General features: G+C 40.8%; 2 long non-coding RNA genes across 2 annotated transcripts in view; both read left to right on the top strand.

Annotated features, from left to right (window-relative positions):
• The first annotated feature begins 7,555 nt into the window (after positions 1–7,555).
• Positions 7,556–8,606, top strand: LOC142742298 (uncharacterized). The gene is made up of 3 exons (XR_012881345.1): positions 7,556–7,687; positions 8,077–8,209; positions 8,460–8,606. It is a non-coding gene; the product is annotated as an uncharacterized LOC142742298 (long non-coding RNA).
• Positions 8,607–8,630: 24 nt separating this feature from the next.
• Positions 8,631–26,106, top strand: part of LOC142742301 (uncharacterized) — a 73,958-nt gene continuing 56,482 nt past the window's right edge. The window contains exons 1-2 of the long non-coding RNA XR_012881346.1: positions 8,631–9,669; positions 26,042–26,103. This is a non-coding gene — a long non-coding RNA (uncharacterized LOC142742301). The remainder of the gene's footprint in view (positions 9,670–26,041; positions 26,104–26,106) is intronic.

The following is a 26,106-nucleotide window of genomic DNA, read 5'->3' as shown; positions in this document are numbered from 1 at the left end:
TAAGAAATTTTGAGCCAAAACTACCTCTTATTGGAAAAAATTAAATTTTTTTGAATTCACAGCCCAATTCAAATAAATTCTGTGAAAAACCTGTGGAGTCTAAATGGTCACAACACCCATAAATGAATTCCTTGAGGGGTGTAGTTTCCAAAATGGGGTCACTTCTGTTGGGTTTCCATTGCTTTGATACCTTTGGGGCTCTGCAAATGCGACATGGCACCCGAAAAACCAATCCAGCAAAATCTGGGCTCCAAAGAACACATAGCGCTCCTTTCCTTCTGAGGCCTCCCATGGGCCCAAACGGCAGTTTATCACCACAAATGGGGTATTGCCGAACTCAGGACAAATTGGGCAACAAATTGGGGTATTTTATTCCTTGTGAAAATAAGAAATTTTGAGCCCAAACTACCTCTTATTGGAAAAAATTAAATTTTTTTGAATTCACAGCCCAATTCAAATAAATTCTGTGAAAAAACTGTGGAGTCTAAATGGTCACAACACCCATAAATGAATTCCTTGAGGGGTGTAGTTTCCAAAATGGGGTCACTTCTGGTGGGTTTCCATTGCTTTGATACCTTTGGGGCTCTGCAAATGCGACATGGCACCCGAAAACCAATCCAGCAAAATCTGGGCTCCAAAGAACACATAGCGCTCCTTTCCTTCTAATACCTCCCATGGGCCCAAACGGCAGTTTATCGCCACAAATAGGGTATTGCCGCACTCAGGACAAATTTGGCAACAAAATGGGGTATTTTATTCGTTGTGAAAATAAGACATTTTAAGCCAAAACTACATCTTATTGGAAAAAAAGTTTATTTTTTTAAATTCACAGCCCAATTCAAATAAGTTCTGTGAAAAAACTGTGGGGTCTAAATGGTCACAACACCCATAAATGAATTCCTTGAGGGGTTTTATTTCCAAAATGGGGTCACTTTTGGTGGGTTTCCATTGCTTTGATACCTTTGAGGCTCTGCAAATGCGACATGGCACCCGAAAACCAATCCAGCAAAATCTGGACTCCTAAGAACACACAGCGCTCCTTTCCTTCTGAGGCCTCCCATGGGCCCAAACGGCAGTTTATCACCACAAATGGGGTATTGCCGCACTCAGGAAAAATTGGGCAACAAAATGGGGCATTTTGTTCTCTGTGAAAATAAGAAATTCTGATCAAAAATGACATCTTATTGGAAAAATTGTCATTCTTTTAATTTCACAGCCCAATTCAAATACGCGCTGTGAAAAAACAACGGGGTCAAAATGGTAACAATAACCATAAATGAATTCCTTGAGGGGTGCAGTTTCCAAAATGGGGTCAGTTTTGTGGGATTCCTACTGTTTTGGCACCTCAACACCTCTCCAAACCTGGCATGCTGCCTAAAATATATGCTAATAAAAAAGAAGCACCAAAATGCACTAGGTGCTTCTTTGCTTCTGGGGCTTGTGTTTTAGTCCACGAGCGCACTAGAGCCACATGTGGGACATTTCTAAAAACTGCAGAATCTTGACAATACATATTTAGTAGTGTTTCTCTGGTAAAACCTTCTTTGTTACAGAAAAAAATAGAATAAAATTGAAATTCAGCAAGAAAAATGAAATTTGTAAATTTCACCTCCACTTTGCTTTAATTCCTGTAAAATGCCTGAAGGGTTAAAAAACGTTCTAAATGCTGTTTTGAATACTTTGAGGGGTCTAGTTTTTAAAATGGGGTGTTTTATGGGGGTTTCTAATACATAGGCCCCTCAAAGCCTCTTCAGAACTGAACAGGTACCTTAAAAAAAAGGCTTTTGAAATTTTCTTAAAAATATGAGAAATTGCTGTTCATGTTCTAAGCCTTGTAACGTCCAATAAAAATAAAATAATGCTCTAAAAACTATGCAGATCTAAAGTAGACATATGGGAAATGTGAACTAGTAACTATTTTGGCTGGTATAACCATTTGTTTTACAAGCACATGCATTTAAATTCAGAAAAATGCTATTTTTTCAAATTTTTCTCTACATTTTGCAATTTTTCACAAATAAACACTGAATATATCGACCAAATTTTACCACTAACATAAAGCCCAATGTCTCACGAGAAAACAATCTCAGAATCGCTTGGATAGGTTTAAGCATTCCGACGTTATTACCACATAAAGTGAAATATGTCAGATTTGAAAAATGGGCTCTGAGCCTTAAGGCCAAAACTAGGCTGCGTCCTTAAGGGGTTAATGTTAATCCGTTTTTTTCTGTAACATAGCAAGTGTTAACAGAGAAACACAATCCTATATGTGGCCCTAGTGTGCTGCTTGACTAAATCAATGGCCTCAGAGATGAAGGAGCACCTTGTGGAGTTTGGGGCCTCATTTTTATTACTATGTTTTCCATTATAGGTTGGCAGAGGTTTTAAGGTGTCAAAACATAGGAAACACCAGTAAAAGACCCCATTTTGTAAACTACACCCGTCAAGGAATCCCTCTAGGGGTGTAGTGAGCATTTGACCACACAGGTGTTTCATATATTTTATTAGAATTGGGCCGGGAAAAAGAAAAATATTTTTTTGGTCAATATGTCAATTTAGCTAAAAAGTTTTCATTTTCACAAGGATTATAAGAGAAAAAGCACCCAGCAATATGTTACACAATTTTACCTGAGTACGGCAAAACCCCATATGTGGTTATAAACTGCTGTTTGGGCACATGGCAGGGTTCATAAAGGAAAGGAGTGCCATTTTACTTTTGGAATGCAAATTGGTCTTTGGGCCCAATGTCGCTTTTGTGGAGCCCATCAGGTACCCGTTTAGGGAAAACCGCTAAGAAGTGACTCTGATATTGAAACTGTACCCCTCTAGACATTCATTCGGGATATAGTGAGCATTTTGACTCCACAGGTGTTCCATAGATTTTATTAGAATTGAGTTGTGAAAGTATACAATTTTTTCCATTAACTTTAGGACCCTGCCTGTTTTGGCCTTGTGGACACAGATGATTTTTTCAAATCTGATATGTGTCACTTCATGTGGTAATAACTCCGGAATGCTTTTGCATATCCAAGTAATTCTGAGATTGTTTTCTCATGACATACTGTACTTTATGTTAGTGAAAAAATTTGGTCGATAAATTCAATATTTATTTTTGAAAAACGTCAAACTTTAGAGAAAATTTGCAAAAATTTTTGTTTTTCTAAATTTAAATGTATCTACATGTAAAACAGATAGTAATACCACACAAAATAGTTACTAGTTAACATCCCCTATATGTCTACTTTATATTTGAGTTGTTTTTTTCACGTCCTTTTATTTTTCTAGGACATTACAAGGCTTAGAACATCAGCAGCATTTTCTCATATTTTCAAGAAAGTTTCAAAAGGCAATTTTTTCAGGGACCAGTTTAGTTCTGAAGTGGCTTTGAGGGCCTTACATATTAGAAAGTCCCCATAAATCACCCCATTTTGAAAACTGCTCTCCTCAAAGTATTCAAAACCGCATTCAGAAAGTATTATAACCCTTTAGCCGCTTCGCAGGAATTAAGGCAAAGTAGAGGTGAAATTTATAAATTAATTTTTTTTTGCTGAAATTCATTTGTAATAAAAAAAATCTGTAACACAGAAGATTTTACCAGAAAAACGCAACTCAATATTTTTAGAAATATCCAACATGTGGCCCTAGGGTCCTAATGGACTGAAGTACCAGCCTATGAAGCAAATGAGAAACTAGTGGATTTTGGGGCCTCCTTTTTTTAGGAATATATTAAAGGCACCATGTCAGGTTTGAAGAGGTCTTGTGGTGCCTTAACAGTCAAAACCCCACAAAAGTGACCCAATTTTGGAACTACACACTTCAAGGCATTTTTCTAGGGATATAGTTAGCATTTTGACCCCACAGTTTTTTTGCAGAATTTAGTGGAATTAGTCTGTGAAGATGAAAATCACCTTTTTTATTCTGCGAAAACATAGAAGTTTTTCATTTTTACAAGGAATAAAGGAGAAAAAGCACCACAACATTTGTAAAGCAATTTCACCCGATTACGGAAATACCCCATATGTGGTCATAAACTGATGTTTGGACTCACAGCAGGGCTCAGAAGGGAAGGAGCGCCTTTTGTATTTTGGAGCGCAGATTTTGCTGGATTGGTTTTCAGTGCCATGTTGGGTTTGCAATGCCCTGGAGGGACCAAAACAGTGGAAACCCCCGGAAAAGTGACCCCATTTTGGAAACTATACCCCTCAAGGAATTTTTCTACTTCTATAGTTAGCATTTTGACCCCACAGGTTTTTTGTAGAATTTAGTGGAATTAGGCCGTGAAAATGAATATCAAAATTTTTGTCCACTAAAATGTTGCATTTTTTAATTTTCACAAGGGATAAAAGAGAAAAAGCCGCCCAACATTTGAAAAGCAATTTCTACCGAGTATGGCAATACCCCATGTGTGGTCATAAATGTTTTTTCATTAGAAATAATTTAACCCTTTCATGACTGATCCTTTTTTGCTTTTTCATTTTTGATTTTCACTCCCTGCCTTCCAAGAGCCATAGCATTTATATTTTTCCATCAATAGAGTGGTGCGAGGGCTTATTTGTAACTAATTATTAATAATCTATTAACACCATTTAAGTACCATAAAATGTACTGGGAAACTCCATAGTTTTTGAGGTTTTGTTTTTACGTTTTCACCGTGCGGTAAAAACAACAACTTTAGTTTTATTCTGCGTCTCAATACGATTATGGTGATACCAAATTTATATAGGTTTATTTATATTTTACTACTTTTACAAAAAAAAGATAATGTGTTAAAAAAAAAAAAGTTTTGTATCTTCACATTCTGACAGCCAGAACTTTTTTCTTTTTTGGTCGATTGAGCGGTGTGAGGACTTATTTTTGGCGGGACAAACTTTCGTTTTCATTGGTATCATTTTATGGTACATACAATTTCTTGATCACTTTTTATTACATCTTTTTTAGAGTTGAGGTGACCAAAAAACAGTGATTTTGTCATTTAAATTCTTTATTTCTTACAGCCTTCACCATGCGCAATAAATTAAGTTTTACGATATTCTGTGGGTCAGTACAATTACGGCGATACCATATGTATATAGTTTTTTTTTATGTTTTGCAGCGTTTGCACAATAAAATTACGTTTCTATAAAATAATTTATTTTCCGAGACACCATATTCTGAGAGCCGTAATTTTTTTATTTTCTAGTCAAAAAAGTTGTGGGAGGTCTTGTTTTTTGCAAGACGGGTTGTAGTTTTTATTGGTACTATTTTGGGGTAAATGCGACATTTTGATCACTTTTTATTCTATATCTTAGGAGTGGTTGTGACCAAAAAATAGCAATGCTGGCATCGTTTTTCGTTTATTTTGTTTTCGGCGTCCTCCGTGCGGGAAAAATAACATTAGAGTTTCATAGTTTGGGTCGTTACAAACGCAGTGATACCAAATATGTGTACTTTTTTTTTTACGTTTTCATTTTTTTCCTATAATAAATGACTTATTATATACTTTTATAAAACATTTTTGTTAACTTTTTTTTACTTCTTACACTTTATTTTTTTACCTGCAGCTTTGATCGCTGCTAGAATACATTACACTACCTAGCTAGTGTAATGTATTCCAACTGTCAGTGTGACGTCACAGTTACTCTAACAGTAAGTATATGAGGACCATGTCCTCATAGGCTTCCGTACATGGCAGACCCGGAGGCCGTTGTCTGGCCTCCGGATGCCATCAGAAGCATCAGCAACCCCCACGATTGCATGGGGGCTGCTGATGTGCTACAAACCCCCTAACTGCGGCGATCGCAATTGAGCGCCGCTTTAACGGGTTAATTGCCTAAATCAGCAGTGTTGATCCGCTGATCGGCAAAACTGGAGTCTCAGCTGTCGGGGACAGCTGACCTCCCGGTTCCCGATGCACACCTTGTCGCCGACAGTGTGCATCGGGAACGCCACAGTGACTTTCTGTCACTCTGACAGGAAGCCTATAAGGACCAGCAGGGTGGGCTTCCGTCCATGGCAGACACGGAGGTCATTGTTTGGCTTCCATTTGCCATGCTAACTATCTGCAAATCCTGCGATTTAAGACCGGGGTCTGCTGATATACTAGAAAGCCCTAAAATGCAGCGATTGCAACCTATCGCTGCATTTAAGGGGTTAATTCGCCTAAATCAGCGGAACAGGACCGCTAGCCGACAAGAGTGGAGTGTCAGCTGTCGCCGACAGCTGATCTCCCGATTCCCGGTGCACATTGTCGCTGACAGTGTGCACCAGGAACAACTCAGTAACTACACGTCCTCGTGCGGGAAGTAACCTAACGCAACAACGTATAGTTACTTGCTCGTGCGGGTAAGGGTTAATATGTAGCTTAGTTCAACATCTTTCATTTTCACTAGGGGTAATAGCAAAAAAACACCCCACAATTTGTTAAGCAATTTCCCTTGTGTATGTGGCTTAAACTGCTGTTTGGGCACACATCAGGGCTCAGAAGGAAAGGACCACAATTTGGCTTTTAGAGCACAGATGTTGCTGGATAGGCGTTCTGGTTCCATGATACATTTGCAAGTCCCTGAGTTACTAGCAGAATGTATTTTACAGATATGTAATTTCAGTGCCGAATATGTGGTGCCAAGCTTGTAAAAATACAGCTCTTTAATTATTACGCTGTGTTTGCTGGTTTTAAATACACGCCCTAATCTTTTGTCTGGACATACGACAGGGCTCAGGAGTGGAAGAGCACCATCCGCATTTGAGATCTATTTTGGTGATTTATACAGCATTGTCCCACATTTGCAGAGACTTTGAGGTCAAAACGTAAAGGGGAATAGTAACACTCATTTGTCTATCAGTTCTGGACTGCACAAAGACTTTTTGTGAAATACAAGGATTTCCTATAATAAACATGTCAGGAGAGATGACAGATTCTCTATAAATCTAGTGACTCACAGGTGACGACGTCGTTTTTTTCCTCTTTTCTACTCCTTCCGGTCCAGACTTCATGACGACTTCTCCCGGCCATGACCCATTTCTGCAGAATTTGACCCTCAAATGTCTTCGGCTCCTCACTTTTCCAACATTTCCACACCTATAAACAAAGATAAAATGATCATGGTGCCACACACTGTGCCCCTAAATATAATAACACCAAACACTGCGCTCCTGAATAAAATAGTACCAAAAGCTGTGCCCCTAAATATTATAGCACCATAGACTGCGCCCCTGAATATAATTGTGTCAAACACTGTAAAATACACACAGCCCCTGTAGATAGCGCCACACACAGCCCCCTGAACATAGCGCCACACACAGCCCCTCATTTATGATTGGGTTGAATACAAACGATGTAAATTTAAAATTTACGTATAAAGCACATCCCAGTTGTCTGGATTTCTTGGATGTCAAAATTTTCACGGATGAACAGGGTTTCCTGCATAGCGATGTTTTTCGCAAGGAAACTTCTGTGAATGCATTACTACAATCTTCTTCATCTCATCCCCCGCAGACCATCCAAGCGGTTCCCATCGGGCAATTTTTGCGAATAAGGAGAATATGCTCCTCTGATCCATTATTTGAAAGACAGGCAGATGATCTCAAAGATCGATTTTTGGAACGGGGTTACAGCAAGAGATCCATTAAAAAAGCCTACCAAAGGGCAAAGCGCACACCGAGAGATGACCTGCTGTTTCCTAAGCAAAAGACAGATAAACTCCATCAGGTGAGATTCATCACTGGATATCACTCACGATGGCAACAGATGAGAGAAATCCTAAAGAGGTACTGGCCGATCTTACTATCTGATCCCACTTTGGATAGGTTCATTACGAAATATCCTAGACGATCCAAAAATCTAAAAGATCATCTAGTCAAAAGTCATTATGATCAAACAAAATCAAAATACCCATTTGGGACCAAGGGTCCAAAATGGGGTTGTAAGCCTTGTGGACAATGTGTCGCGTGCCCCAATGTAGAAAAAACAAGCACCTTCACTAATGCCTCAGGTAGTAAGACCTTCAACATAACTCACTCCATCACATGTACCACCAAAGCTGTTGTGTACTATGCAGTTTGTCCTTGTCCAAAAATTTATGTCGGTCTCACTTCCAGGGAGCTAAAGGTCCGTGTACGAGAACATATGGCCGACATTAAGCGGGCATCAGGGGCAGAGAATTTGGAGAACTTGAAACCTGTGGCTCGGCATTTTAAATTGCATCACTCCTGCGACCCCTCAAAATTAAAGGTGAGGGGAATTGACCATATAATTTGTGGCACGAGAGGTGGGGCCATTAAACAAAAGCTTGCACAATGCGAGACTCGCTGGATTTGGACTCTTGGGACAATGTTTCCACATGGACTTAATGAATCTCTGAGCTTCGCTCCGTTTTTGTAGCCATTGACTCCTGTCATGGGTCTTGGTTTTTACCCTTTCCTCATTTTCTGTGTCACTTTTTAGCACTAACTACCCTCTTTCTGCCCATTTGTATATACAGAGCCATGGTATCATTCACAGTGATCATCAGAGGAGGCTATCGATTGGACCACAGTGAAAGTTCCGAATAGAGGACAACGAGGAAATAAGAACGAGAATTTATTTGATATGTTTTCCTGCATTCATATATGCACTTTATTGTTATGTGATTTTAATATAAATTTTTATACATATTGCGTTTTACTGTTACGTCACATATATACTATACGCATAGTCCTTAGTATGGTCTCTTGTTGTGACTGGCGACCTATTTCCTTTAAATATAGCATACTTATGGTGTATTGCACGATATGTTCACATGCTTATTGTGTATTGTACGATATGCTCATATGCATAAAAATTCAATCTCCTTCACACATTATTTTGTCATGTACACTTAGTATAGTTTGCATCACAGTTAACAACTACCAGCTTGTTGACCTCGTATTCACATTTCATGCCATCACATTATCGGTCCTTTTTATTTTACATTTTTCGGTACCGTCGTACACTTTTTATGTTTCACCAACTGGTCCATTTATTTTGTAATATCCAGGCACAAACTTCACCAACTGGTCCATTTATTCTGTAATATCCAGGCACAAACTTTCTCCTATTTCATTTCACTCATTCCCTTTACTTGTCATTCATTCACTTCACCACAAGGTGTCTCACTCCACTCCTATTCACATTCTCACTTATTATCCTTCACCTTTTGTGATTGATTTTTTTATGTTTGCATCGGCACATTTAGATATTTTATGGTATTATCTGTAACATCTACTCTGGCTGTACTATTTCAGCTTAAACATCTATCCTGTCTAATCCTCTTCTGGCATACATGTGATCTGTGGCAGTGCGCTGATGGTATGGCTATTCTGTATAATTACAGATTTCCCCCGGGGGGGGGAGTGGCCCTGGCCTCTTCCGTCCGCTGTCTATGATTGGAGCAGGATGTGGGGGGCGTGGTCAGACCTCGCCGCCTCACATCCTCTCTGATGACGTGGTACAGGAAGTGGGGCAGCGCCATCTTGGTACCCCGCATCAGACGCCGACTCTCCACATCCGGTCCATGATACCTCTCCTTACAGCATCTAATTACACACATGTACATGGCTCTATACTATATATAGGTGGGCACAAGCAGTTGTGACCCTAACCCCGGACGAAGGCAATCGCCGAAACGCGCGTCGGGTCAGGACGTTTCATCCCTGTTTCCATCATGTCCACTGGTATGTAGTGTTATCTTTTCTGTCCTGTGTAGCAAGCATAGCTTCATTATGTTCATCATTTATGGTCATCTTCTGATCTCAAGCACATTCTGGCACTACTTGGTGCACATTACATTGGTAACTAGTTGTAATTATTATTGATGGTATATACGTATTTTGTAATTACCACAGCTATCGGCATTTGCTTTTTACCTCTCTGCGATTTGTGCTGTTGTCATCTGATGTACCTTGATTATATCCGTGCTGTTTTCCATTAGACACGGCTCTTTATATGACTACATGCATTTACTCCTATTTTGCTATTACACAATACGTGGACACAATATCCATACCTGGCATGTTTGACTGATCAGACGTCCTTTTTTACTGTGTGACTCATCCCCTAGTTCCATTTTTATCTGTCTCATGTTTTTATTCCAATAAAGAATCATTTTCTACATTTGTGCTGTAGTCGATCATATTTTCTTGGGTTGGTTTTCTGTCAATTTCTGATCGACGCACCAAGTATATCTTGGTTACTTCGTAGGATTCAATATATAGTGCATCTATTATGGCCAGTAATGTTGTCTCATAGTTCATTTTGTTGATACTTTCTAGCACTATTTTCCATTGCATCCTATGTGTTGGTATTTTATCGGTCTTGCACACACAGCCCCTGTAGATAGCACTACACACTGCCCTACCTATAGATAGCGGCACACACAACCCCCTGTAGATAGCGCCACACACAACCCCCTGTAGATAGCGCCACCCCCCCTGTAGAGAGCACCACACGCCCCCTGCAGATAGCGCCACCCCCTGCAGATAGCATCACACACAGCCCCTGTAGATAGCGTTACACACAGCCCCATGTAGATAGCGCCACACCCCCTGCAGATAGCATCACATGCGGCCCCTGTAGATAGCGCCAACCTCTGAAGATAGCACCACCCCCCCTGCAGATAGCGTCACACGTAGCCCCTGTAGATAGCGTCACACACAGCCCCATGTAGATAGCGCCACAAAGACCCCCTTTAGATAGCATCACACACAGCCCCCTCTAGATAGTTTCACATACAGCCCCTGTAGATAGCATCAGACACAGCCCCCTGTAGATAGTTTCACACACAGACCCCTGTAGATAGAGCCACACACTGCCCCCCTGTAGATAGCGCTACACAGGCCTCCCCCTCTTTAAATAGCGTCACACTGCCCCATGTAGTAAGCGCTACACACAGACCGCTGTAAATAGCGTCACACAGCCCTCCTCTTCTTATATATAGTGCCACACAGCCCCCCTTGTATATAGTGCCGCACAGCAATCCCCCCTTAGATATAGTGATACACAGCGCTCCTCCCATCTATATAGTGCTATACAGCAATCCCCCCTTGTATATAGTGCCACACAGTGCCATCCCCCTTGTATATAGTGCTACACAGCGCCTCACCCCCTTGGACCTGCAGCTCTTGTAATTGCTCAGTATAATGTCCTCCATAGCTGCCCCTACAGTATATTGTCCCCTATAGCTGCCCCCACAGTATATTGCCACCCATAGCTGCCCCATACAGTATAATGCCCCCCATAGCTTCCCCATACTGTATAATGCTCTCCATAGCTGCCCCATACAGTATAATGCCCCCTATAGCTGTCCCATACAGTATAATACCTTCATAGCTGCTACACAGTATAGTGCCCCCTATAGCTGCCCCATTCAGTATAATGTTCCTATTAGCTGTCCTATACAGTATAATGTTCCCCTTAGCTGTCCTATACAGTATAATGTTCCCCTTAGCTGTCCTATACAGTATAATGTTCCCCTTAGCTGTCCTATACAGTATAATGTTCCCCTTAGCTGCCCTATACAGTATAATGTTCCCCTTAGCTGTCCTATACAGTATAATGCCCCCATATGTATGTACCTAATAGAAAAATAATAACATAATTACTTACCTATTCCCGGTCCCATGACGTGTGAATGATGCTTCTCCTCCTCTGAACTGTCCCGTGAGTGACTTGGTGCAAACAGGCGCAATGACATCACTACATTGCCCCTGCCTGCACTGAGACGCTCTCGGCAGAGTTAATGCTGGAGCGAGGCTCCAGCATTCAACCCAACTGAATCTGCATCCTGCGGACGCAGGTTCAGTTGAAAGGACCAGCGCGGTCCACAGCGGCAGTTAGCAGCGCTAGAGCGCTGCATAGTTTTTTAAGATTATGTGCGGTTCGGGCGGCCATGGGCCCCCTGGGAGCCTCGGGCCCAGGGCGGCCATCCAAACCGCCCATATGATAATCCGCCATTGTATGTGGATGCTAACTGCTTTTTGCGCACATTGTAGGGCAGGGCCGAATTTAGATTTTCTACTGCCTGAGGTGAAAATTTTAATTGATTGAGATTCCCTTGGCTGTTTTATGTCACTACCTTCCTCCTCCAACTTTCGTGAATGCACAGTTTGCTTGTACTCTACAAGCATGCACAGTGTGGCGAAATGTACTCCCGGGCATCTACGGAGGAGTGATGAAGTCAGGCTGAGTACACCATGCTGGACAGCCCATCTGTGAGAATTGAAGGATGCTGGTAGTAATGTAGAAGGAACCAAGGGGTGTCACTAAAGCGTGGAAAGGCAGGTTTGGATACCAGACTGCGTGACTCTTCAGGAACATGGCTTAACGGTTATTAGCAAACAGCACGTGTCATTTTAAGAGTTGAATTGATAGATTTTGCAGCATGTGAAAGAACATACAGGGTCATGTTTGGAAACATTTTTAGGATATGTATTATCACATGCTGGCGGTTTAGGGGGCTAAAATTATCTGACAGGTTCCCTTTGAATATACAATGAAATGCAACAATTCCAGGTGCCCTGCAATTTTTGTCCCTATAAATATATCCTATAAATCCTATATAAATACAGTACCAGAACAAAGCTCAGTACATAAATACAGTACTAGAACCAAGCCCAATTAATTAATACAGAACTAGAACCATGCTCTGTACATAAATGCAACACCAGAACCAAGCTCAGTACATAAATACTGTACCAGAACCCAGCTCAGTACATTAACATAGCTTCAGAATCAAGCTCAGTACATACAACACCAGAACCAAGCTCAGTACATAAATACAATACCAGAACAAAGCACAGTACATAAATAAAGCACAGGTGCCGAGCTACGTACATAAATACAGCACCAGAAAAAAGCATATAACATAAATACAGCACCAAAACCATGTACAGTACATAACAAAAATAGAGCATCAGAACCAAGTTCAGTCCATAAATACAGCACAAAAACCAAACTCATAAAATATACACAGCACCAGACCAAGCTCAGTACAAAAAGACAGCACCGGAACCTAGATCATTACATAAGTACAGCACTAAAACCAAGTTCAGCACATAAATACAGCACCGGAAACAAGCTCAGTACATAAATTCAGTGCCAGAACCAAGCTAAGTACAAAAATACAGCACCAGAACAAATGTCAATACATATATTCAACACCAGAATTAAGCTCAGTACATATATACAGCCCAAGAACCAAGCACAGTACATAAATACAGCACTGAAACCAAGCTCAGTACATATATACAGCTCCAGAACAAAGCTCAGAACATACATACAGATCCAGAACAAAACCCAGTACATGCAGTGAAGGAAATAAGTATTTGATCCCTTGCTGATTTTGTAAGTTTGCCCACTGTCAAAGACATGAACAGTCTAGAATTTTTAGGCTAGGTTAATTTTACCAGTGAGAGATAGATTATATATATAAAAAAAAAGAAAATCACATTGTCAAAATTATATATATTTATTTGCATTGTGCACAGAGAAATAAGTATTTGATCCCTTTGGCAAAGAAGACGTAATACTTGGTGGCAAACCCCTTGTTGGCAAGCACAGCAGTCAGACATTTTTAGTAGTTGATGATGAGGTTTGCACACATGTTAGATGGAATTTTGGCCCACTCCTCTTTGCAGATCATCTGTAAATCATTAAGATTTCGAGGCTGTCGCTTGGCAACTCGGATCTTCAGCTCCCTCCATAAGTTTTCGATGGGATTAAGGTCTGGAGACTGGCTAGGCCACTCCATGACCTTAATGTGCTTATTTTTGAGCCACTCCTTTGTTGCCTTGGCTGTATGTTTCGGGTAATTGTCGTGCTGGAAGACCCAGCCACGAGCCATTTTTAATGTCCTGGTGGAGGGAAGGAGGTTGTCACTCAGGATTTGACGGTACATGGCTCCATCCATTCTCCCATTGATGCGGTGAAGTAGTCCTGTGCACTTAGCAGAGAAACAACCCCAAAACATAATGTTTCCACCTCCATGCTTGACAGTGGGGACGGTGTTCTTTGGGTCATAGGCAGCATTTCTCTTCCTCCAAAAACGGCGAGTTGAGTTAATGCCAAAGAGCTCAATTTTAGTCTCATCTGACCACAGCACCTTCTCCCAATCACTCTCAGAATCATCCAGATGTTCATTTGCAAACTTCAGACGGGCCTGTACATGTGCCTTCTTGAGCAGGGGGACCTTGCGGGATTTTAATCCATTACGGCGTAATGTGTTACCAATGGTTTTCTTGGTGACTGTGGTCCCAGCTGCCTTGAGATCATTAACAAGTTCCCCCCGTGTAGTTTTCGGCTGAGCTCTCACCTTCCTCAGGATCAAGGATACCCCACGAGGTGAGATTTTGCATGGAGCCCCAGATCGATGTCGATTGACAGTCATTTTGTATGTCTTCCATTTTCTTACTATTGCACCAACAGTTGTCTCCTTCTCATCCAGCGTCTTACTTATGGTTTTGTAGCCCATTCCAGCCTTGTGCAGGTCTATGATCTTGTCCCTGACATCCTTAGAAAGCTCTTTGGTCTTGCCCATGTTGTAGAGGTTAGCGTCAGACTGATTAATTGAGTCTGTGGACAGGAGACTTTTATACAGGTGACCATGTAAGACAGCTGTCTTTAATGCAGGCACCAAGTTGATTTGGAGCGTGTAACTGGTCTGGAGGAGGCTGAACTCTTAATGGTTGGTAGGGGATCAAATACTTATTTCTCTGTGCACAATGCAAATAAATATATATAATTTTGACAATGTGATTATTTTATTTTTTTTTATATATAATCTATCTCTCACTGGTAAAATTAACCTAGCCTAAAAATTCTAGACTGTTCATGACTTTGAAAGTGGGCAAACTTACAAATTCAGCAAGGGATCAAATACTTATTTTCTCCACTGTATATTCAGCACTAGAACAAAGCTCAGTACATCAGGTTAGCCCCTTTCATATAAATTTGTATGTCATAAAACATCTCAGTATGTATTTATAATGGTAAGGATATGCTGGGAGTTGTTGTTTTACAAAAAAAAGAACGATACCACCCATCATCTCGCTTTAGGTCATACAGTGAATACAGTACTGATCAGTCAGAGGAAGAATAAACATTTATATTCAGTGACTCACAGGTGATGTCTTCTCAGATTGGCGTTGCTCTCTTTCCTTTTCCATCTGGTCCAGACATCAATGAGGGTGATTATTTTTAAAACACTCAACTTAGCCATTTTTTTTTTATATATTGCGTGACAAGTTGTAATCTTTTGTGTCCTCATTTTTTAAGTACATATAACGTATTGAAAAACTATAAGAATTTTTCATTTATTTTCTTTGGGGGGGGGGGGGGGGCGGAATCGAAAAAAAAACCAGTAATTCCACCATTATTTTTTGGGCTTTATTTTTATGACATTCACCGTGTGGTATAAGTGACATTTTACATTATTCTGTGGGTTTTTATGATTATGGCGATAACAAATTTATGTTGTTTTTTTAATGTTTTACTACTTTTATACAATAAAAATACTTTTTTTTTTTAAATCATTTGTTTTCGTGTCGCCACATTCTGAGGGCCATAACTTTTTTTTTATTGTCGACAGAGCTTCATAACTGGTTATTTTTGCGGGACAAGATGTTGTTTTCATTGAAACCATTTGGGGTACAATGCACTGAATGATCAACTTTTATTCCTTTTTTGAGAGGAGGGATAAACAAAACACCGCAATTTCACCATTGTTTTATTTTTGTTTTACGGTGTTCACCATGCGGTATAGATAACAAACAGATTTTTAGATTAAAGAATTTTGTTTTTTATTTGTAATTTTTTTCCCCCAAAGCATTTTATTTAACTTTTTTAAGATATTTTTTATAGTCCCACTAGGGGAACTTGAACATGTGATCATTTAATCGCTGTCATTACCCACTGCAATACTTCTGTATTGCAGTGTATTATTCCTGTCAGTGTTACTGACAGGAAGCCTAATAGGTCCTGCCTTCAGCAGGGCCAAACGGGCATACACAAATTGCAGACCTGGAGGCCTTCTTTAGGCCCCCAACTGCCACCGCAAAACATCAGCACCCTGCCATAGTCGATATTGTCATCTCCGATTCTAGCTGCTGCCGCAGAGTGGTGCCTATTGTGGATGGTACATGCTCGACGCTTGCTGTTAATTACTGTACACAGTGCCAGCAAAGTATATGTACGGCGTTTTGTGCCAAGGGGTTAAAAAGGAGACACAGCCTCAGAAAAGAAGAAAAAATACTTACATGATCATTCAGTATCCATTGCTATATATGGGCATCAGTGGCCCTCCAATGCCTGACATGGCTCATTGCTTTAAATTTGCATTTCTATCTGGGTCGCTACTGCCATGAGGTGAGATGAGCATCTCGCCTCAGGCTGTGCCCTGCAGTGTTTTAGAGGGGGCTGCAGATGCAACCCCCTAAGTGTAGCAAGCGCCACTGATCTCCAGACCAGCAGCATACTGTCTTGTCCCTCCGACACCAACCCTCCAGCCAAGAAGAACGCCGTGTTGTATTTAACAACACCAACTTTCCTCCCCTCACTTCGTCCTTACCACTTCATGATGGACTTACGCACAGACTTTTGTCTCCTCCTACATCTCTGCTGCTCCTGGCTGTCTCTTATTATGGTAAGGCCACATGGTGCGTCGTTGACGCGGTTTTGTTGTGTTTGAAAACCGCATGTGGTCAACTGCATGCGGTTTTTGTCTCTGTAATGCTGCAGTTCCGTTGCGTTTTTAAAGGAAATAATTGATGGACATAGTTTTCGCCCGTGTTGAAGTTTGTTAGGTGCTTACTGTATATAGTTCATTACAAGGCATTGCAGACCTGTTAGCAAAAACACAAGCAGTTCAGCAACAACATTGACAGCGCGGTCATTAACTGCATGCGGTCGGACGTTATGAAGATGCAGTTAACTGCACAAAGAACACATTGTAATATAATAGCAGCAGTCTGTCCATAACAAACATTTCACCATTGATGTCTATTGAAAAATGACTTGCTGCAGTTTAAAACTACAACATAAACGCACCGTGACTGCACCATGTGGCCTTACCCTTAGAAAGTAAAAGCGGCCACATTCTTACGGATTTCCAGTCTCCAGCAGTGCTGACTGAGCACCACTCGTACTCCCCATGCAAATCATTGGAGCAGTTGGACGGAAAGCCGCAAATGCAGCCGCTCTTACTTTACTATTTAGAGCCAGCCATAGAACGGGGTGTTTGAACAGAGGACAGGAAACATTAGAAAGAATATGTCACTGTTAATTCTTCCCCTGCTTCTGGCTATCCCTGATGCTCCCACCCATTTCATCATTTAAGAGGTCCATTATTTATTATATTTGTGTGCGCAGTTTATTTACTGCTGGTATATATTTATGTGTGCAGTTTATTCACTGCTGGTATATATTTATGTGTGCGGTTTATTCACTGCTGGTATATATTTATGTGTGCGGTTTATTCACTGCTGGTATATATTTATGTGTGTGGTTTATTTACTGCTGGTATATATTTATGTATGCAGCTTATTCACTGCTGGTATATATTTATGTGTGCAGTTTATTCACTGGTTTTATATATTTAGGTGTGTGGTTTATTAACTGCTGGTATATATTTATCCGTGCAGTTTACAGATGTGTCCTTCCTTACCATTTCCTCTAATCTCAACATATCCTGAGATATATAAGTGCTGGTATATAAATATATTTGCGTGTGCGGTTTTGTTTTGCGGTTTGCTGTTGTTCCATATGCCTACTTTTCTGAAAAGATATTTGCACCTTGCAGTTAAGGCCTTAGGCCCCATGCACACGACCGTGCCCGCAATCAGAAATCGAAGTATGGGAGCACGGCCCGCAAAATGCAAAAAAACCGACATGTTCCATAATTTCCGGAACATTTCCACGGCACGGACACCCTTGTGTGTCCGCGTTCAATGAAAGGGAATGGGTCAGTTTTTGCGGACCGCAATTGCGGTCCGCAAAAAAGGAGTTTTTTTACGGTCGTGTGCATGGGGCCTTAGAGTGTAGCTAGACCTAGACTTTTTTTTGTTTTAGTGAGCAACAAATCGCTGTTCGTAGGAAAGCATTAGGCTAGGGCAATACAGAATGTATTTATCTCATTACAAAAAAAATGCAGATTATTATACTGGCCTAATGATTACATTTCTAGTCTGGCCAGTTTAGTTTCTGTTTACACATGGCTTCTGTCTTTATGTAAAATGACATTTTTGTGTAAAAGATCCCAGTGACAGATTCCATTACCATCACAGATCAGTTTTTTTTTTTTACTAAAAAGAATAGTGCAGCATACTTCACAACCATTCTGGGTGATCTCCAGCTACCTGGTAGTCTGGCGGTATGTTCCGGTTTCACCTGTATCTGCATCCTGAGGACACAGATACAATTGAATATATTGTTGGAGAAGGGAGCTGTCAGCTCTCTGCTGCACCATTATCCCTGCGACACTTGATAGGCTTGGTGCAGACAGTCGCGGTGTAGTGATATGTAAGTGCCTACCTGCACCGAACCAAATACAGCACAGACCAGAAGAGACATGCATTTGTCGCAGGAACAGAGACACTATAGGTGCATGTACCATGTGGGGAGGTACTAATATTTGGTGGGGGTCAATATACTGTGCGAGGGACACTGTGGGGGCATTAGACTGTGTGGGACATTATAGGGTCATTATACTGTGTAGGGGACACAAAGGGGGCATTATACTGTGTAGGAAGTACTATGGAAGCATTATACTCTGTAGGGGGCCACTATGGGGGCACCATACTGTTTGAAGGGGCACAATGGAGACATAATACTGTGGGGGGTACTATGAAGGCATTATACTGTGTTCTGGAACTATGGGGCAAAATACTATGTGTTGGTACTATGAGGGCATGAAACTGTGTGGTGGGGCATTATGGGGGCATGGTACTGTGTGTGGTGCACTATGGGGGCTTAATAATGTGTGGAAGCTCTATGGGGGAATGACACTATGTCGGGACACTATGGGGGCATCATACTGTGTGGGGACACTCTGGGGGCAGGTTATTGTGTGGTAGCACTCTGTGGATATGATCATAATGTGTGCGGGCACTACAGGGGAATGGTACTGTGTGGGGGCCCTATTGCGGCATTATACTCTGTGGAAGCACTTTAGGGACATAATACACTATGAAGGCACTATAGAAGCATCATTACTGTGAGAAGGCACAAAGGAGGTATCATCACTTTGTTGGGACACTATTAATGTGTGTCATACAAAAAAAATCACTATTCCTGTTTGTCACCCAAAAGAGGGCACTATTAATGTGTAGTGGCAAAAAAGGAACTCGGTGTGCATGGTCAAGGATTAGGCAGGGTTAGAGGCATGGCTTAAAATAAAATAAAAATTGCACTTTGCGCGCCGCATGTGTTGTCACTCTTTACGATAGTTAAAAGTTTAGAGGTATGGTGCAACATGCTTTGCTATTGTGTCTGTAAAGAGCAACAGAAACTAACCCGAATGCTAGTTTAACCCCTTCACACACAAGGAAGTGTGGGGGTTGAAGTATGGAGCGGGATCACACACTGTGCCCACTCCATACGCTGCTGGTGTCAGCTGCATATTACAGCTAACACCTCGCACTAACGGCCAGGAACAGAGAGAACACTAATCCTGGCTGTTTAACCACTTAGATGCCGCGGTCAATAGCGACTGCAGCATCTAAGCTGCTAGAAAGGGAGTGGTAGCCCCCCTACAGCCCCCCCCCCGTGTCGCGATCACGGAATTCTGATGGTTGTCATGGCAGCCCGGGGGCTTAATAAAGGCCCCCAGATCTACCTCTATTAAGCTGGCTGGGCTTAACAGGAGCCTGTAAAAATGACAATACACTGGGATAAATTATTATTGCAGTGTATTAACCCAGCGATCTGACAATCACTGGTTCAAATCCCCTTGGGGGACTATTAAAAATTGTTAAGAATCGTTAACGTTTTTAGCAGTGTACAAAAAAAAAATATATATTAAAAGCTAAAAATACAATTTTTTTTATTTTTCCTCTATTGTAAAAAAATAAACAAACACTGTAACATTATTTAACTTACACTGTTAAAGTAAAGTTATGGCTTTCAGAATATGGTGACATAAAATTTTTTTTAACAGTGGTAAAAAATAATAAAAACTAAATTTGGTAGCGTCGTAATTGTATTGACCAGCAGAATAAAGTTAAGTTGTCGTTTTTACCACACTCAAAAAATGGAGGAATCAGTTTTTCCCAATTCCACATCACAAACAATTTTTCTTTCAGTTTCCTAGTATATTATATGGTACTTTAAATACTGGCAATAGAAACTGCAACTCCCCCCGCAAAAAAATTATGCCTCATATCACACCATTGACGGAAAAATAAAAAAGTTATTCTGGCCTCGTGCATGCATGCTGGTAGATGTGTTCATAACTTAGATGTGATTGGCGATACGCAGGACCAGCTGACACTTTTATTTATTTATTTATTTCAGTTACTTATATAGCGCCAACATATTACGCAGCGCTGTACAGAGGTCCTCTTTTTTACTGTCCCCATTGGGGCTCACAATCTAAATTCCATATGAACCGTTCCGTGCCGCTGACCTGACAGATTCAGGTCTCAGTGCTAGATACAGATGCTCTGTATACAGGATATAAAGCAGTTGTATCTCAAAAAGTAAAAATTATTTTGAATAAAAACTAATTACAAAGTGGCACACTGATATTTTTATTTAAAAAAAAAATGCTTTAGAAGGTGTACATAGCCTTTAATCTTTTCTCTGACGTGTGACAGAGGAGTTTGCATTAGAAAATGTTGCATACCTCGCTGAGAGTAAATGAAAGCATATATAACCATCATCCCTGTTACTGTATATACCAGCTATCATCCCTGTATATAGCAGCCTGGTTGGTATATCAAGGGATAATGGCTAGTTTATACAGGGATGATGGCGGTTATATACAGGGATGATGACTAGTATATACAAAGATGATGGGGCTTATATACAGGGAGCCTAGGGCCTTCAAAGTGGATGAAGCTTTAATAAAAAGCTATGATGGCAGAAGAGGAAACATAAAAATCTCGATAACCCTCCGGGTAGGCCTATTTTCTCTGGTGTGGGAAATCTCACGGAGAAATGCAATAAATGGCTCGACAATTAACTCTGTGACATTGTGTCGAAATTACCTTCCCACACCAGAGACACCATGCAGATACTCAAGGAGATAGATGGTATTAATCTCAATAGAGATTAAATTTTGGTTACCTGTGATGTGGAACGTCTATATACCAGCATTGACCACTCCAGAGGCTGTTCAGCAATTGAATATTTCCTGTGTAGGAATCTAAATTTGAACCCTATTAGGAAAGATTTAATTCTCAGAGCTCTGAGAATTATCCTTACACGGAATTACTTCATTTTTGACGGACAGTTTTACCTACAAATTAGGGGCACAGCGATGGGAGGAGGAAATTGTCTTCTGTGATTAGATGAAAATCTTGACAGACAATGTGTGTCTTTGGAGGCGCTATATAGATGACATTTTTGTCATCTGGGGGGGCGTGATCCCAGATCTAGAGAAATTCATTATGAAACTGAATAACAACGAGTTTAATCTTAAACTAACTCTTGTAAATAACCATCAGTTGATTCAGTTTCTAGATGTCCTTATTTACACAGATCTGGAGGGGAACCTTCATACGGATCTCTTTAGAAAAACTACTTCGACCAACAGCCTACTGGCTGCTTAAAGCGCACACTCCAAAAATACGATCAGGGCGATTCCAAAGGGAGAATTCTTAAGATTAAGACTTAATTGTTCAACCTTTTCTACTTTTAAAAAATGAGCAGCGGAATTGAATCCTAGGTTACAGGCAATAAATTATTCTAACTGCAACATTAAATAGGCCTAAAATGTAGCCTTAAGAACTAACCGCGAATAACTACTTATCCCTAAGAAGACACAAATCAAGAAAGACAATAAAATTCCGGAACCCACTACACAACCAAGATTTATTACCAACTACCACGCAGACTGGGATAGCATGATGCAGATACTTTAAATACGATCTTGGGAGAGAGAGCCCTATCAGGGTACCGTAAAGGAACCAGCATATCAAATATTTTGGATGCGAGTCCCTTCACACGGGGTGATGTTACCAAGAAAACCCAGAACAACGGGTTCTTCCCATGTAAACTATGCAAGGCATGTCGAATTTTGATCACAACCAAACAATTCACTGATGGATTTGGTGCACAGTATAGCATCAGAGAGTATATGAATTGTAATTCCGAAGGAGTCGTGTATTGTCTGGAGTGCCCCTGCGGTTTGAAATACATGGGCAAAACGATTAGAGCACTCAAAATTCGTATTGGAGAACACATTAGGACGATCATAAATTACGATAGAACTGAGAAGGAATGCAAGCTCCAAAAGTAACCTTTTGCCCCTACTTCAATTTCTAAGCATTTAAAAGAAAGACACAATCTGGATTGGCTTGCTCTAAAAGGTTGGGCAATTTGCAAAGTCAACATGGGCATTAGAGGTGGCAATTTGGATGAGGCTCTTCTGAGCAGTGAAAGCAAATGGATTTTCCGCATGTACTCCTTTAATCCGTTTGGCTTAAACAATAATTTTAACTTTGGCTGTTTTCTTTGATCCTATCAAGGATCACATATTCAGCTGAAGTGACCAGGTTCTATATGAAGAAATACCTCACACAATGAGTCAGCTGGAATCGTTACCCACATTTATTATTATTTTTTCGTAATTATCATATCTGATATACATATTAAGCAATACCATCTAAGTAATACGGACCCACGGATTCATCCTTATAAGAAGTGGTTATAGTCACAAGTATCGATAATGCATCATAGACAATCTATCAATTACACTTTCTCTCCTATGTATTGTGGTGAGCAATCCACTTGGTTTTGATATTTTCAACTATATGTCTTTCCAAAACGAATGTTCTTACCAAGTTGGTTTGCACTACCCAAGGACCAATATTATTACTATTAGCCAGACAGCTTAGGAACTCTCTGGTATTCTTCTTGCCAATTACCATCATTTTCGTTATATACTTGTTTTCGTTTTAAAAATATGACGTTTGTACCCATTCTGTGCGTACATTGGCCGTTTTTCTCATTTTCCGTCTTCATTAAATAAACTCTTAGATCTGGCAATGTTGCTTTAACATTGATACATTCCTAGACTCTGCCGGAAGTATCTTGTTGCACTGTTATTTTGTTTCCAATCTCTAACAGTTTTTGATTGGCTGCCATTCATGTCAATCAGGAATTTTTTACTATTTCTGGTTCCTAAGTCCGGCGGCCACCACCCTTGGAAGAAGCCGGAAGTACCGGCGAAACGTGCGTCGGGTGTTTTAATCATTCTCAATGTTACATGATTATACATTACTCCGTACTGCACAATAGCAGACTGATAAAGTGTCTATCTGGCAGAATATCTGCCCTAGCTAGAGACGAGAATATGCTGTGACTGTCTGCACGGCCACTCGTTCAATTCCCAATGCACGGAGGGACGGCGCTGAGCTGTGTTTGATGTGCTGTTGTATTCAAACAGCTTATCGCGACTTCATACTCTCCCTCCCTACAGAATCTTGATACAACATGGCATCCTAATTTTGTTATGCCGTGCCTGCCCACACTCAAGCGGACCACGCCATTGTAGTCTAACTGTTTGATAAGCAAAATATCCACCATCACGAGGGACTGGAGATCGCTGTGCCAACACACAGTCTGTGCGGCCACCCGCTCATTTATTAAGCGAGCGGAGGTACCGCACAGAGCTGTGTTTGTTGTGCTGATGCACTCAAACTATTGACCGCAGCTTACCTCTCATCCCTCTCCTTGCAGATCCGACACTGCGTGGCATTGCAATTCTACTATGCCGTGCTTGTCCACATAGAATTGAATGTGAACACTGCACTTTGTTACTACAATTGATGCAAAGGGTTCCTCCACTGCTGGGCTTACTATTACAGCCCGATGCAGGAGCCTACAGTATCGAGTGTGATTTAATTGATTTTCGCTCTATATGCTACAAACTGGAGTGTCAATCAAAATTAGCATGAGGACACACTGGTTATTCCAATATAACTGCAGGGACAATAACAATAATAATGTACTATAGCCTACTTTAGTGTAATTCCCAGTCATTCCCCCTTTTTTCTTTGTAGACTAGACCCTGTGCGGTACCGCAACTTTACAGTACCGTGTCCGTCCTCATGCCAACTAATTGCATGCGGCTTTATACAAGGTTATGCTACCATCCTTGATCAAACAAGGTCTCCCTACTTTTTGGGCTTTATTTGTGATTTAGCGCAATTAAGAGCCCTTTCAGTGCAATCTATAACACTAATACATATGATAGTCTCCATTCATTAGGGTAAATTTTTTATTTTTGACTGGCTATTGGCAGATTAGTTCTACCCACAAGGATAGGTTCAACATAGTAATTATCTATTATATACACGTTACTAGTGTAGGCTAAACTATTCAAATCTAACAATACGGAGTATGTCCATTCCAGACACAATTTGTATTTTGTGCCAAGTTAGGGGACATTGGCGCTAAATAACTCACATTTAACATTGCTGTTTTTAGTTAATTATTCATTAATAAAATATTTATTATTTTTTCTATTTCTTACAAACACACTACTTCTCCCACTCCCCTTTCCTGTAACTTTACAGAAGAGGAAACATCCTGTGTACAGTCCATGTTTGCTGTGGATGAGGTACACTTAGGGGGAGTTCACACTGAGTTTTTTGACAAGTTTTTTTAGGCGGAAACCGTGTTGGAAAACACGCCAAAAAATGTCTGAAAATTCCTCCAATTGATTTCAATGGGAGGCGGAGGCGTTTTTTTCCTGCGAGCGGAAAAATCGGCTCGCGGGAAAAAGAAGGGACATGCCCTATCTTCGGGCGTTTATGCCTCTAACCTCCCATTGACATCAATGGGAGGCAGAAAAAGCGTACAGGCAGAGCAAAATCTGCCTCAAAATCCCAAACGGAATTTTGAGGCAGATTTTCTGCTTGCAAAAAACTCTGTGTGAACCCACCCTTAAGCAGATCCAAAGATTTATATGGCTATCGCTAAGATTGTCCAGGCGTACTGTTGTACCTGCCGAGTTCACTCAAATCTTCTAGTGTACGCTTTGAAGGGACCACTCTGCTGAGCAGAGCCAATGGCGCAATAGATTACGCATCTGGCTAAGAATAATAACATTGTGGTCCAGCTCCTACCATCGCAAATGTTGCACGGCTGTGAGCCTGGCGGGTGTCCTCATGGAAGACTGGCTGGGAATCCCTGGAAATCTCCAAGGCTCAACAAAAATGGATTCTTCAAATCCACCAAGCCTACCTTGGGTAGATGAAGTGTAGAGGCCAGTAGACTGGCTTACATTGTTAGAATTCTGATCCACCTCATTTTTCTAGAACCTACTCTACTAGAGCAGTGTCCATCTCTTGGACTGAATAAAGTCTGATCCAGCTGGATCAAATTTGCTGTGCAGCTTGAAACTCGCACTTAATATTTACCAACCTTTATAGGCTGAATTTTTAGTTCTCCGAGAAGACGGCTCTTGAGTGGTCAATTTTGAGTTCCACCAGTCAAGAGGGCTCTCCCTATGGGGTTACTTCTTGCTAAATCCCCGTTATTGTGCTGCTGATAGGACGTAAGGGAAGTGTAGATTTCTAACGTTAGTCTGTTTTTCCCTAGACCTAACAGCAGCACAAGCTTCCCGCCCTAATTAATGCTACTACTTTATAAAAAAAAAAACACAAGGAGGGAGAGGTGAAATATACTTATGTAGGAAGGGGGCTCCAGATAATTATTATTTGATTTGATTAAAATAAAAATTGTATCTGTCCTACTAGTACACAGGAGCAGAAATACCCCATTATTGTGGTGCTGGTAGGACTAAGGGAAATCAGATTAATGTTAGAATTCTACACTTATCATTTAATTAAAAAAAATACACATAACATAAATTCCCTCTTTTCACAGAGATGAAAAGAAAGTATGTCTGACGAAAGAAGACACATCTCTGAAGCTACCTACAAAAAGAGGTG

This window comes from Rhinoderma darwinii, chromosome 1 (genome assembly GCF_050947455.1).
Source record: "Rhinoderma darwinii isolate aRhiDar2 chromosome 1, aRhiDar2.hap1, whole genome shotgun sequence".
Classification (NCBI taxonomy): Eukaryota; Metazoa; Chordata; class Amphibia; order Anura; family Rhinodermatidae; genus Rhinoderma; species Rhinoderma darwinii.
Note: the sequence above shows the minus strand (reverse complement) of the source record. Positions and strands in the feature narration are given on the sequence as shown.